Genomic DNA, 15,098 nt, shown 5'->3' with positions numbered 1-15,098 from the left:
CAGAGTTTAAAAAAGGTCTAAAGTGTTGTGATTATGCATGTACATCGATTGGGTAGTGGATGCACAACATAAAAAATGTATCCAGTTATTGTTGAACAACCTACTGACTCTGGAGTTTTCTCCAAACGTTTACCATCGCCATTTTGCGGACTAGAGTAAGTGGCGCCAGGACGATTAAGGAGTGCCGTAATTTGCCAACAGCTGATGTAAACTGCTTATTTTGTGGAGGAAAAAAAAATCTATTTCACATCATTTAAGAAGGCTAACAAACAGATTCATAAACGCAAAGAACAAAGGATATTATGTCAACAGTTTCAGTATGTTTCAGTTTAAAAACCCACAATTCAGGCTAGTTGTAAATTTTTTCTATTAATTACCATTTTTATTGATTTCAGCTAACAAAAATGTCTCGATTTCAGTTTGTGTTATTTTCTTAATTTCAGTAAACCACACTAACCTTGATTCACACTCCTTCAACATTTTTTTATGTCCAAATTAAAGTGGAGCATAACTTCAAAGTGAGAGGAAGTTAAAAACCCCAAAAAATTGGTGCCAAAAAATTTGTCTCAGGCTCAGATGGAGACCGTCTGTGGAAAACTATCTTCTGCCAGAGATTTCTAATTAGATTTAGATCTGGACTTTGACTGGACCTTTCTAACACAAACAAATATGTTTGATGACTTGTTTAGTAGCCATTGTAGATTTTGCTGTAGGTTGTCAATCTGATCATCCATAATCCCCCTCCATCCATCTTACCACCAACACCAACCAGCTTCTCTTTTCCACCTGAAATAAAGGGAACCCCCACAGCATGACGGTGCCACCGCCAGCAGTGGTTTTCATCACACAGCCGTTTGCATGTGGGACAAATTGCCCCACATGACCAGAGCACCTTTACTTCACACGTTTCCTGTGTCCCTTATGTGGGTTGCCGAAAAACTGCAACAAACTGCCGGAACCTCTCACGGCTTTCTTTCCAACAACAGCTTTTATCTTTAATCTTCCTCTTAAGCCAGCTTTGTGGTTTGTGTGACCAACAGCTGCCATGTCATGTGGATTTCAAACGTGAGATGTGGATGTCTGCAGCTCCTTCAGAAGCTGCCACAGACCTCGTATAGCTGCTTCTCTGATCGACGCCGTCATCGCTTGGCCCGTTGATTTAAGTGGACTGGGATGTATTGGCAGACCTGCACTTCTCCAATATGTGTCCAATTTCAAAACGATTGATTGAAGTCCAGGGTTTTAACCCGAGAACATTTTAAAAGATTGATGGTTATTAAGACTTACGATGCACTAACTGATATTTTTAGCACAAGCATACCAGTATGTTATCTTTATGGCAGAATAAACCAAAAAATGCATAAGCTACTTCAAGAAGGTATTTGGAGCCAAGGTATGTCTTTGGATTGTGGCTGCTGCAAAGGCACCAGAAGCCGGTGGCAAAACTGAAGCTAAATCACATTTACCATTAAGTGCAGTTCTCTATCAATAATATGCACAAAAATAAAATAAAAATACAAGTTAACTTATGAAATAGTGCTGCTCATTCACAAAACACAATATAGGTAACACAGCTGTGCAAAATCATTGGTATATTAAGATGGAGAGCTTTTTGTTCAAGCAATGCTGTCAGTGAGGCGTGTGATTGGTCCAAAAGTGGTTCTGCAGCAGGATGATGACCACAAAAGAGCAGCATGAAGTACTTTCTTCAGCCACGAGGGAAACAAGGATTCCAGATTTCAATATTATCTGAATACCTGCTGTGGAGGGAGGAGTTCTCCGTTTGCCAGGAGGCAGGAAGAAAAAAAAGAGTAAAGAAAAGAATAAAATAACGACACATTATCGCAAGATGGGCATTATTGCTGCCCTGTCGTGCCAGGGCTGGAAATAAAAGCTTAGAGTACCCACATACCTACAGGAGGGGGATAGAAACTCGGCTCTGGATTATGCAATAAATCAGACAGCTGCAGACATATGGCAAAAAACAAGCTATATTTAGTACATGTAAGAGAACGTAAAAACACAGATGGCGGATTTATACGTCGGCTATAATTCATTTACAGAAAAGAACTTAGGTCACCGGTGGGGTATTTGCAGACAAGACAAATGCCGTACTTTGAAGTTCATCTCGAGTTGGTTATTAGAAGAATAAACAACCTCAAGTCTAATCACCCTGCTAATAAATCCCAACTACAATAATCTCTTATCACGAGGGACAGAAGCTAAACTAAACCGTTTACAGGCAGCATTCAAACCATCCGCGACAGACTGATGTAACTGTGTCTGTCTGAGGTTCTGACCTTCGGATGGCGCGCTCTGCCAGGCCAGTGGAAATAACTGACCAAACGCTGGCAAACCTGTTAAGACTAAATATTGCCACTAAGCCCATGGAAGCTCTGACTAAAACATTAGGTAACTGTTTGACTCGCTCACTGTCGACCGAGTGGTGACACACGGACCGTACGATAAACACAACGTGAAGAGTTTAAATTGGTCTGTTAGGTAACGAGTAATAAACTGTTGCTTGGCCTGCAACTCATTACGTCGGTAACTAACTTACTATATTCCCCTTTTGAACAAATTGTGGAGCGTAAACAGCTGTCTGAGCAAGAGCTCAAGTTTGATTAGGAGTCTGGCTGCAGCATTGCTCCAAACCCGAAGCAGTTTCTGGGATGGCATGCAGCAAACTGCTCTCCTTAGCATCATCCAGGCAAGGATGCAACAGCAAGAAAATCTGGGATTAGAAATCTACTGATTGACTTTGGAGGAACAGCTAATGTTACCTAGGCATGTCCTCATGAGACAGATTATGTCTCTTGAGGACATGCGAGGCTGCTCACTAAGAGGAAAGAAAATGTCTGATTTGGCTGCACTAGCTGGACAAACTTCGGCAAGAATGATATTCCCCGTCCTTGGTGACATGGACCCGACGGAGCTGTAGGTTTAGCTACAGAAACTTTTTTTTTTTTTTTTTTCTGAAATAAAGAAACCGGAGGCCTCAAATCGCATGCGTTTGTGTTTCCGAGATCAATTTTCCAAACTCAAACATGCCCTTGTTGATGTTCGAATATAAGAGTGCAACCCTGGTCTTTATGTGGTCTCAGGCAGCGTATAGTACAAAACGGCTGCAGACGCCGGGCCAAAATTATGATCTCAGCACTGTCGGAAAGCAGCAGCCTCTGCAGAGAGGACACTAATTACACACATGTGTTTGTGCCGAAGTGTAGGCTTATTAAGCTCCTCTTGTTTTCTGATGTGGCCCCAGAAATGCCTCACCGCGCTTCCTAAGCCATGTTTACGTTGCGGCAGTAAACATTTTGTAGCCAGATTTCTCCACACAGGGGAAGCTCATGGTATAATGTCCCCATAAAAAAAATTGAATAAATAAATCCTTCCTGACGTACTCATTAACCAAGACGGCAGGAATTACATCACTGAAAGCTGCTTAATACAATAAACTATGGCAAATTAGTATAACTGTTCTACATCCGTAATCTTCTCGTTGAGACGACGCTCTCTTATCTGCGTTTCAAAGCGAGCCGTGACGAGCTGAAATAACGCTCGACCTTGGCAGCCGAAGCGACACACAGCGCATTATCTCATGCAGTGGAAAAACAATTCCCATTTTGTGGTTCGTTTGTGTTTTTTTTTTTTTTTTTTTTTTTTGTGTGTGTGTTTTTTTTCTCCTGTGAGAAAAAGAAGAAGTGAGAGCAAGGAGAATGCTTTAATCTGGAAAATATTATTTGGGGGTGGTGAGGGGGGTGAGAGAACATGGAAAACAATAACTGTAGGGAGGATTCCTCTCCCATCCTCTGGGTTCTGTGATTTCGAGATATGCTCTTAGTCTGCAATTCTTGGCTCACCGCAGCCACCCGCCTGGCCCCCATCCTTTTACTGCTCTTTTTTTTTTTTTTTTTTTCCGTCTCCCTCTAATCGCAGGCCACGAGGTGGGACGGCTTGCTGCAGGAATCCCACAGGTAACACATTTAGTCGCCCTCACGCCATTTAAAAGATCAATGTTTCAAACCCTCCTGATGTCGTCGGGTGGGGCCCTGCAGGCCTACTGTTGCAGCGGTAAGAGGAGACGCTGAAGCACCGTGTGGAAAAGCCTCCCTTGTTCACTCAAGAGCTTGTTCTTCACACAAGGAGAAGTAATCATAACAAATGGAGCAAGTAGCTCTTCCTTCAGCGCGAGGATGATTCCCTTCTGTTTTTGACATCCAGACAGCCGAAGCTTTCCGCCTCCTGATTAACTACTGTTTTCACAGAGGAAACCATAACAAATGATTTGTAAGCTGTAGCTCCACGAAAATCACTAGAGGGAGAGGAAGAGAGAGAGAGAGAGAGAAAGAGAGAGAAAAATCTAATTCATATTTGCTTCCCATCGGGTTGTATTATGTAAAATCCCTCATAAAATGGTAATTCAATTGAGAGAGGAGGAGAGAGGAGGGGAGGTGAATGAAGCAGTGCTATATGCTGGATGTCACTTTATAAATGGCTGAATGGTTTAATATTCATAAAATCTCATAGTGCACATTTACAGATGTGGAGCCAATATACATGTCTGCACAGATGCTAAAAGTTGAGCTTTCGTGTATATCTGCATCTTTTCTTCAATGGCCACAAATCAATAGAATGTTTGTAATTAACGTAGGAAGATCAAAGGCGGTCAGCAGCTCATTCAGTCTGTGTGGTCACACACACACTGCTAATATTTATGAAGGCCTCAAACATCAGTTCCAACGTCACACACACACACACACACACACAGCCACCCCCTCCTCTACTTCCGAAAGTGTTACAAATGGTTACCGTAGCAACCAGAAACAACAGTAAGTTATTGGTAACTTTACAACAGGAAGCTTCTAAGCATTTTATTAGGAGTGTATGTAGCAGAAGTGGAAGAAAAATAATTAAAAGCTCTTAATTTGTTGAGGTTTTTTTTTTTTTTTTTTTGTAAAATTTCTGAAAACCGGAGTGTCTGTGTGTAAGATATGACTCTACAAATGTGGTAGGAAAACAATGAAAGGCTCTTATTGTTTTTTTTTTGTTTTTTTTCTGTCTGTATTCAGCCACCCTGAGTCAGAACTCAGTAGGTAATGAGGTCAATCAAATAATTTCATTGTAGCTTTGACTACAATGAAAAGGGGTTGTTGTCCTACTAGAAGTTGAACATTTGCCCCACTCTCAGGTTTTGCATCTGCTCCACCCACCCTCCCCATGTCCCGTTACAGTACACCATAAGAAGGCTGACTGGGTTTCATCTGTGTTTTGACTATGCAGTTCGGGACCAAACCGGGAAAGTGAGTTCAATCTGGAATTTTTTTTAACGTGACCATATCATATTTGCCAGGTGACTGATGTTCAACAATCCTAAGCAGATCAATGGGGAATAAAGCAGAGACAGAAACAAGGCTGAGGCGCTGCACTCTAATGTTCTCCATGTGCCGTCATGACATGACGAATGTTAGTTTTACTCTCAGTAATTTCTTGTACGTGTACTTGTACCTTACCGCCTCACCGTCTGTTTGTGAGCTGGAAGTGTCTGAGTTCACATGCTGTCAAGGCCACACAATGGCAACAACATCGGACACGGTGGCAGAAACACACACTGGTGGGGAGTTTTTCTGAATTCCTGGGAATCAGGAACATCTTCCAGTTTGTTGTGAAGCACACAACAAACTTGTTAAAGGCAACTCCGTCCGTTTTGATGGATCCGACTGAGAAACTAAGTACGTTCAAGGGAAGAGAAACATATATAAAAAGTGTTCTGCAACTTTTGGCTGGAAAAAGACTTCAGAGGTCATTGGCGGCGTCACTGATGACTGTAACACGTTTAAGTCCTTTCCTGGATTGCTGAAATTTTAATATTTACAGCAGGGTCAATATTTACGGCAGGGTCATACAAACAGACATGCTTTGCTGAAACCAACTGATGGAAAATGCCACACTTGACAGAATTTGGTCACATAAAAACTGGGAAGGAATTCCCTCTGACTTTCAAGTCAGTGGCACTCTCCAGGAAAGTTGCTCATTAAAGTAAAGACGGATTCAATTGGGAACAAAAGACATAATTTATAAATCAGTTTTGAGCTGAGAGTTTAGATTGTTTTTTTCTTTTTTTTTTTGTCATTACACAAAACATTATAGTTACGGTGCCAGTAACCAGCTTTATAGGGAGAAAAGAAGAATCATGCCATGCTGTTTACTAATAAACTCAGTAAATGGGGTGTAATACTTTGAAGTCTGATTAAAGTGGCATTTTACTTTGTGGTGCTAAATGGGACGTAAAACGATCCAATTAGAACGGCATAAAAAGCTTCTACAAACAAGCATAAAATAAAATAAAATGATCTCATAACTCATTAGCTGGTTGAAGGTGAACTTAGACTATGTTTGCCAAAGGTAAGAGGAGGAACCTGAAATGATAAGTCATAACTTTTATCAACCTGACTGAAATCAACTTTCACCACAAAAAGTCCATTCGTCATGGAAATTAATTTCTACTAAACTCAAATGACAGAGGAGAACCATTCTTATTTGAGTTCTGTCGCAAAAACTTTGATTGTGTAGATTGTGGTCTGCTAGTCCACAATCTACATTAGCATGTCTATACTACTTTAGCTTTTGTTTGTGAGACGGTCAAGCACGTGGTAGCTGCGCAGTGACGTCAAATGGGCATTAGCCAATGAAACGCGGACCCTGTGGTAAGGTCCATGATTTTCTTTCAGTGGAGGATTTTTACAAAATACAGTTAAACTTGTCTTTGCTTGAATTTTACTTCATTTCAGTTTATTCACAACATGTCATCTCACAAGGCATTTTACCAAAAAAAAAAAAAAAAAAGAGTTAATTAAATCCAACACGCAGACAGATTCAAAGTCGGCAATAAATATTTCAAATTGCCCAAGTTATCAAACAATGTGTCCAACTTCAGTTTATTATTCAAATTAGTTAAACAAGTTTTCCACCAACAGAAACCAAGCAAACTGCATAAAGTCGCTGACTTGCAGCATTCACTCCTCCTGAAAGAGAGTGTAGCGAAAGCCTTTAATCACTTGCGTTGTGTCCTTGACTTTAGGGCCATCCCTCATACTGAGCATGCACATAGCAACAGCGGAAAAAAAATAAATAAAATCTTTCCCTTAACAGGAAGAAACCTCCAGCAGAGGCTGGCTCAGTGTGAATGGTCATCTGTCAGGACGGACTGGGGGTTCTCACAACACAGAGCATTCACACAAAAATGAAACCAAAGCACTGGTTCAGGAGTAGCTTCTTTCTATATGAAAGGAAAGTAGAAAGAAAACGAACGGCAGCAGTGGAGCGGTTAGTGGCTTCATCTAGGAGAGAAACGCGGTTTAAACAGATAACCGCTGAACTAGTTTCCAAACCCATAATTCGCTAACCACCGTTTGTGCTTCAGGCAAACTGTAATTCTAATGCTGGCCATGCTGGACACAAACATGGGAGTAGAGATTGATAAAAAAAAAAAAAAATTGATGACAAAAATCATATTTATCTTCAGAACTTAAATTGCTATAAATCTATTTACAATCAAATTTGATTCTGCTGTGATTATGTGACATGCAAGTAGGGTTGCATAATATCACAACATCATTTACCTAAAACCACGGTTTATTTATTTAGGGAAAGTCATAGTGATATCAGAACATGCACCATCATCATCGAACCTGACATGCTGAAATCCTGCACGGCCGTCCAGCATTCATGCAGCTACATTAAACTCTACAAAGTCCAAAGGACTGAATCTTAGGTCTGCGTTCGCCACGACTCGCCTGGCTCTACACGCTAACCTTTTCTTAGATCGCGTTACATGTGCTGCCGGAACTGATTGGAGTGGATCCATTATCAATTTGTCTGCATTCTTGGCAGTCCTGGAGGAAGATGTGGCTTTTTAGCAAGTCGCAACAGGATATATAATTGGTACTTGAAAATAAAATCTGCCCCCTCCGATCCGCACCTCTCCTCCAAACATGAGTTTTCCGTTCGGAAAACCTAATGATGTTCCTGACATTTGCCTCAGGGGGGTTTCTGCAGCCGTACAGAATGCAAAAAAAAAACAACAAAAAAAACAAACAAACATAAAAAACGGTACCCTGGAGACTAAATTGAAATGAAAAATCAAAACAAGCGTACTTAGAGTGAATGAATGACACTCATCTGGACTCCATTCTGCAGAGCAACACCATGATGCCTTTGAGTTATCACTTGCACTGAATGCAGAAATTGGTTTGTTGTTTGTTAAATCATGATTTTGTCATTTTGACAAATGTATTTCTTACTAGAAAAGAAAGTACAAATTGTATCAAGTAATGCCCATCCTGATGAGTCTTATGCTCATAAGAGGTATTGTGCTGTATTGGTATCATTATAATGTTATTCTGTGTTAATAAAAAAATGACTAAAAAGCTCAATAATGTAATGGCTTGATTTGATTAAACAAAAAATTTAACAAAAAATTCAACACGTCAGAAATGCTGTGATAAACTTTGTGGTTGAGGTGCAGTGCAAAAGAATTTCAGCTTCTATTCAATACAGCAATTTTTAAAAAAAAAGAACTATAGCTTCCCTGTTTTTTGTTTTTTTATTAGTTTTGTGACATTTTTTCTTGTTAGTTAAAAAAATTTTTAATTATTCATCTCGCTTTGGGCCCTACAGAATATTGCATATTCTTACAGGCTATCGACTTCTTTCCCCTTGCTTGCGCTTTTACATGCAATTGTTGGATAAAGAAAAAGGAGTAAGTGCTGTAATTTATCACACGTCGGGTCGGATTTTAATCATATAAATCATTTGCACATAAAAATCCCAGAATCAATAGAGACGACTTCTGAATTGAAATGAAATGAATCGAATTACCAGGACTGTATGGCATCCACTTGACACGTGGGACATTTTAATTCCCAGTGCATTAGGTTGCACATTACTAGATCTTTTCAGTCTTTCCTGTTTGGCACAGGCCTTCACTTGTCTGTCATGACTGCTAGCTTGTGTACTAAATCACAGCACCTGGATAAACTTTCACCTTCGGGATTGTTTTCACTTGGATTCTTTTCAAATGATGCAAAGCAGGCCTGGGGGACCAAACAATGAACCTTAAGTTGCCCAAAACAATGTTGAGTTCAAACTTATGTCATCATTATATGTGCGATGACATAATTTGGCGCTTGATGCTTGTAACAAAACAAGGTTCAAATAGGGGAAAAAAAAGGGGGTAAATGTAGAGATCTCTGAACTTCGACTCATAAAAACTGACCAGATGGCGCAAAACGTCTCTCAATCTCCCTAATGCTTTTTGCAGCCAAGGCATTGTTAGGAGCGCTGTTAAGTCACACTACATGAATTATGACGAGGGAATTGAAGACAAGGCCACACAGGCTGCTCGGGCCTCCAGCGTCAGGCTAATGAAGTTTGATTGAAATCCCTTCCCTCTGAATTCTCACACGTTGCATATTTAACAGTCTCATTTGGTGGTTTCTGCAACCGTTGGAGGGAGCTTGACAAAAATCCTGAGCCAGCCCCATTCTTTCCACTCCGATCATAAAACCGAAAATTTTCCTCCCAGCAGAACCCTCTTGTGTGTCTAGCCATCAGGCACAATGAACGCTGTACGGCCAGGACGTGGACAATTAAGTCTTTCCAAGCCACAAATAAAAGTGTAAATATTTCCATTTTAGCCTCTCTCTTTCTCTTTTTATTTTTTATTTTTTTACAGTATTGTATTAATTATGACATGCCGCAAAAGATTTGGTAAAATCTTTGATTTTTGTGTGGCTGTTTTCCGAACAGAGTCAATAAGTCATGGTTATGCAACAAGGGAGAATCATCTGGTAGACGACTAATCTACCGGTAAACCGTTATTTTCATCCATCCCTTCTCTCTGTCTACGTAGCTTCTGTTATCAGTGATGCAGTCAGATATTTTATTCTTCTGTCTGCCGCCTGCATACCTGTGGATTTCACCTTGATAGGTCTTGCATTGTTCCTACCGCAAAATAAAATAAATACTTGTAAAATGTTCCTATGACATAAGACAACTCAATTACTTGTAACCATTTGTTAGGCCCTTGTTGCGTTAAATTAACAGCATCTTTTTTTTTTTTTTTTGGCTGGAACAGCCATAATTTGAGAGTAGATAAACAGGAAAGTGAGAAGGGGGGGAAACATGCGGCAAAGGTCATCACAGGTCGGGACTCGAACCTATGACGTCTGTGTTGAAGACTTAGGCGTACATGGGTTGTGCTTTCCCCCTGCATCCCATATTAACAGCATCTTCATAACAAGTGAAGGTAACATGGTTACTTGGTTGTGCTATAAAATTATCCGATGTACCTGGAAAATACCTAACACACCCTTACAATCCCTTTAAAGCTCTCTGTAAGAGATCCGTCTTTGGTTTTACCCATTTCCAAGCACCACTAGTTCAAGTCCAGTTGATCTGCTCTGTTCTAGATCTTTTCAGCACAATCCATCCAATTTGTTTTTAATGACAAGAACAAATGTTCCTATCATATTCTTGAACATAACCCTTGCAAGGTTACATTCAACTTCCAGACAAAGACGATTCACGTGACTTTACGTCCTGCCACTAATTAATCGTCGATCATTGCGAAGACCCGTTGCATCCCTATTATGCAGCAGCAGCAATCTAAGAAGGTGTAGTAACAGGCGGTCTGGCTGCTTTGCACGTGTTACAGCACTCCTTACTCAGGACTCCCACTTAGTAAAGGGCCCGGGTCAAGAGGCCAAAAAGATCACGCCAACGAGGCGGACGAATCTCTATCCACATGTTTCACATTTCTGTCTATTTAAACTCATGGAATCAGATGGTCAAGCATTCTGGTCGCCGTTTCTCCACAAGTCAACAACGAAACTCCGACTCAGAAACTTTGTTTTAGTTGCAACATGAACCAGTTTTGCTTGGTGCTGATCTTCACCCACATTCAGTTCAGACCAGTATCACTGATACCAGTGGCAGATTTAGACTTAAAATGATTTTCAGTCAACCAAGAAGTGTGTCTATGATGAGAATTGAGACAAACTTCTCTTCAAAGACACTGAAATAAATAATTACCTGTTTTTATTTGCATTTTCTTAAAAGACAGCATGTCAAAAGTTACAAACTTTTGTTTTTTGTTTTTGCAATTGCTGACCAGGATTTTTCAAGTTCCCTCTTGTGTTTGGATGACTTACTGTATCTGTGGCGACAATCTGAAAGGTCTCCACGTCATCACCCTGATCTTTAATTCCCTCCACAAATTCTGTATGTGTTTTAAACCCTGGAACTTGGGCTGCGCCAACTCCAAAATCTTAATTATGCTTCCAGTCAGAAGAAGCATGTCGGTAAAATTAGAGGTTACTTCAAACCTGCAGGGGTATAAATAATTGTGGGGCTTGGAAAAACTACTGTTATTTAATTGTTTGGTGTTTTAAAAGTGACTGTACACCAGAATCGAGTGACTAATTTGGTTTTTCCAACCACATATGATGAGAAGGAAAGTAATTAGTGGACCTTATCTCCAAAAGGACGCTCACGGATCTTTAAGCGTGTGCAGCGAGACGTCTCCTGTGGGTCGGTTGAGGAGTCGTCTGCTGGGACAGTGACTTCACAAAGATCAACAAGCTGATAAAAGAAGACCTGGAAACTCTGCTGGAAAAACTCTGGGGACTGTAGAATCGATTGTGCAAAAGAAGAATGCTTTACAAAGTGAACCAAGAAAAGGAAAGAAAGGAAAAGAAAAGAAAAGAAAGGAGAAGAAAAGAAAATAATCGGAGATTTCTATTCACGGCACTGCAGCTTAGCAATGGCACCTTTAGTCTGAGGCAGCCTGTGATCTTTTCTGCCCACAGCTACATCAACCTATAATGACTGTTTAAAGTAACTTAGATAATGAGAGCTAGTACATCATCTAATTGTTGAACTGAAATGAACTGAATATTTACCAAGAGAACATAGAAATTACCTTTAGAACTTCATTACATGTATTTGAACTGTTTATCAGCGTGAACCAGAGACATTTGAAATATTGCCTAAAGTGATTTTTGTGTGTGTGTGTATGTGTGTGTACGTGTGTGTGTGTGTGTGTGTTTGTGTGTGTACGTGTGTGTGTGTGTGTGTTTGTGTGTTAATACACACCCTTTTACTGAATGGAGGGGGTTAGGAAGAGGTGCATTAAAAGCAATTAAATACAAGACAAATAGTGATTATTTTTATTTTGAGCAAACAGAGTGAGACTTTTGCTAACCTTTCCTTCCTGGAGTTCCAGTGAGGATTTTTCAGTACTGTTTGAAAGGAAAACAAAGCACATATTATGTAGTAGTCTGAACAGTGATACACTTAAGAAAATCAACATAAAGCAGACAAACATTCAAACATTTCCTAGAAGAGTCATTTAGATTACATAACGCTGTGATTCTGTTTATTTTCAGAGAACCGGTTGAGTCACGGACCTCGGCTAAGCGTTGGAACCTTTCTTCTTTTTCTCTCTCTGTCCGCTAATGTTGCAAGTGATGAACCTTCAATAGCCAAAATAGTTTTCTCTGCTTGACCTTCACAAGCAGAAGAAGTCACAAGCAAAACACTGAAACATACCATAAAAAAAAAAAAAGTAAATAAATCTGCCCAAAGTGCATCTGGACTTGAAGTGTTCCACTAAGTAGAAACACAAGAAGGGAGCTGGAAAGACTTTAAAGATTAGATCACTCTTCTTCATTTCTTTATAGTGGTTTCGTCCATGCCAGCAGCTTCCACCACTCCTCCCAACTTCCCTGAATGAAGATGGAGGAAATGGGAAGAGGAGGAGGAGGAGGAGAGGGAGGGGAACCAGGGTTTGCACCCCTGAGATATAAAATGCCACGTGCGGCATTATACTGCTTCCAGATCAGCGGACACTTCGGTGTGCTTTATTTAGTGTGGAAACAAATGACCTTTGGAATTGTAAGGACTGGAGAACCTGGTGGAAATGAACTATGACACAGTGGAAATTTGCAATGTGATCATACGCATTAATATTCCAGATGTTGTAGGAAACACAAGGCTTTGTTTTTCACATCAAAAGCCAAAGCAACGTCTAGTGTGCTGCAAACAACGAGTCCGGCGAGGGTCTGCATGCTGGCGTATGAGGTTGTTACGGCAACCTTTGTTATGTGCCATTCTGCGGCTGGCAGGGTTGATGCCAAAAACTACACACAGCGAGATTTGTCTAGGATCTGTGCGACGAGATGATGCAAAACCACATGCTGCACCCAATACAAAGAAAGTGGGTGTGGAAGAAACCAGGAATGATGTGTGTTAAATCAAAGGATGCAAATTAAACCAAGATGACAAGCTGTGTTAAAAAAAAAAAAAAAAAAGTCAAAGGAACTGTAAGAGTTACTGCATTATTTAGATTTCTTTTACTGATCTTGTGAAACAACTACACTTTTGTTGGACTTGGATTTCTTTAAATGTCTGTCGCTTAATTAATTTGATGTTGGTTTTCAGTTGTTTTTTTTATTTCATGTAACATCAAAAGTCTGGTCTTCATCACTATAAACTTTTTATTTCATGTTTGCACCTTTCATCCGCCTACAATAAACAGTTCTGGTGAGAAAAAAATAAAAAAATTACAAACACTTTTTTTAAAATTGAAGATTGATAGAATCTCTGTTTTGAGTGTGTGTGTGTGTGTGTGTGTGTGTGTGTGTGTGTGTGTGTGTGTGCGATATTCTTTTATGCAGCAAAACATTAATTTGTGGGATAAAATCAAACAAAAGAAAAAAGTGCAAATAAGGTTGTTTTTTTTATCTGGATGGAAAAGATTTTCCATGTTTTTCTTAACATAATCGTTTTCAGTATATCAAAATTAAAAGTCCAGAAAAATAAGTGTTTTTTTTTTTTTTTTTTTTTTTAAAACAGCTTATATTTTTTTTCTTAAAATATTCTTGGATATCAGGGCAAACTATAATACTGCCATGTTATCTTTGAATATTTAAAAATGTATTTGATATTAATTGTTGCAGTGGGTTGAAAAGTCTTGCCTTTAGTATGAATTGTGGACGCTTTGCAGGACCACCGCTTGATTTTTTTGATTTTTTTTAAATTTCACCCCATCTGTGAGTTTGTTATGCAAAATCCTGTCAAAAGCAGTAAGATTTCACAAGATTTAAAAAAAAAAGAAAAAGAAAAAAGAAAGGGGGGAAAAAGCATGACGACTCCAAGATGAGCAGGCAGTTCACTAAATCTGACATTTATTATGAAAATGTTGCACGTCAGGCGATGTGCTCATAATATTTAGCTATCTGCCTCTAAACTTAGCGCTCTGCCAGGAAACCAATCAGGCCATTAACCATCATAGTAACCCATCTGTGAAACTCTTCCAAGCTGAAGATGATTTCTACAACCTTTCCCATCTGTGCACAGGTTGATCACTACTTTTTCCTCTTCACATCTGTGAAATCCCACTTTCCTCTGTCTGCTGAGGATTAAGCCCAAATAACTGAACTAATCAGTGCAACAACAATGTGGTTTAAAATGAGGCTCAGAGCCTCATCCACTAATCTGCTAACATATATGAATGCCTGAGCTTAAGTCTTATTCTCTCTGATCAAAAAGCCACTTAGAGGATTAGTCTGTTCAATGAGCAACCGATCCTTCAGTTTTGGCTTTCGGTTTTAGATGTCAAATTCGTTTGTCCGGTTCTTGGCAATCCAAGGACTTTTATTCTGTCAAGCCGTTTGTAACGTCTCGGTCTGTCCTCGGAGAAAGTGCTAAAACGTTTCCATTCACTAAAAACTGAAGTGAACCCCCCCCCACACACACACACACACACGCAAAAAACAGCTGCTGTCCACTTTTCAATACTGAACAACAGATGATCTGTCCACAGAAAAACATACATGGAAAATTAAATAATCACTTATGTAATATTCTCTGGATAACACTTATTTTTATGAGGTCATTTGTTAAAGACATTTTTTTTCCTTCTGGAGCTGCTGCTCTTCCGCATCAAAGGCAATCGGTTAAGATGTCCAGGATCAGGATGCCTTTTCGGGGCGCCTCTCTTTGTTGGCTCTTTGGGTATGACTTGCTGTCTTAGA

This window comes from Poecilia latipinna, unplaced genomic scaffold, assembly GCF_001443285.1.
Source record: "Poecilia latipinna isolate Pla-1442-1.1 unplaced genomic scaffold, P_latipinna-1.0 Scaffold613, whole genome shotgun sequence".
Classification (NCBI taxonomy): domain Eukaryota; kingdom Metazoa; phylum Chordata; class Actinopteri; order Cyprinodontiformes; family Poeciliidae; genus Poecilia; species Poecilia latipinna.
The sequence above is the reverse complement of the archived record's forward strand: the minus strand, read 5'-3'. Positions refer to the sequence as shown.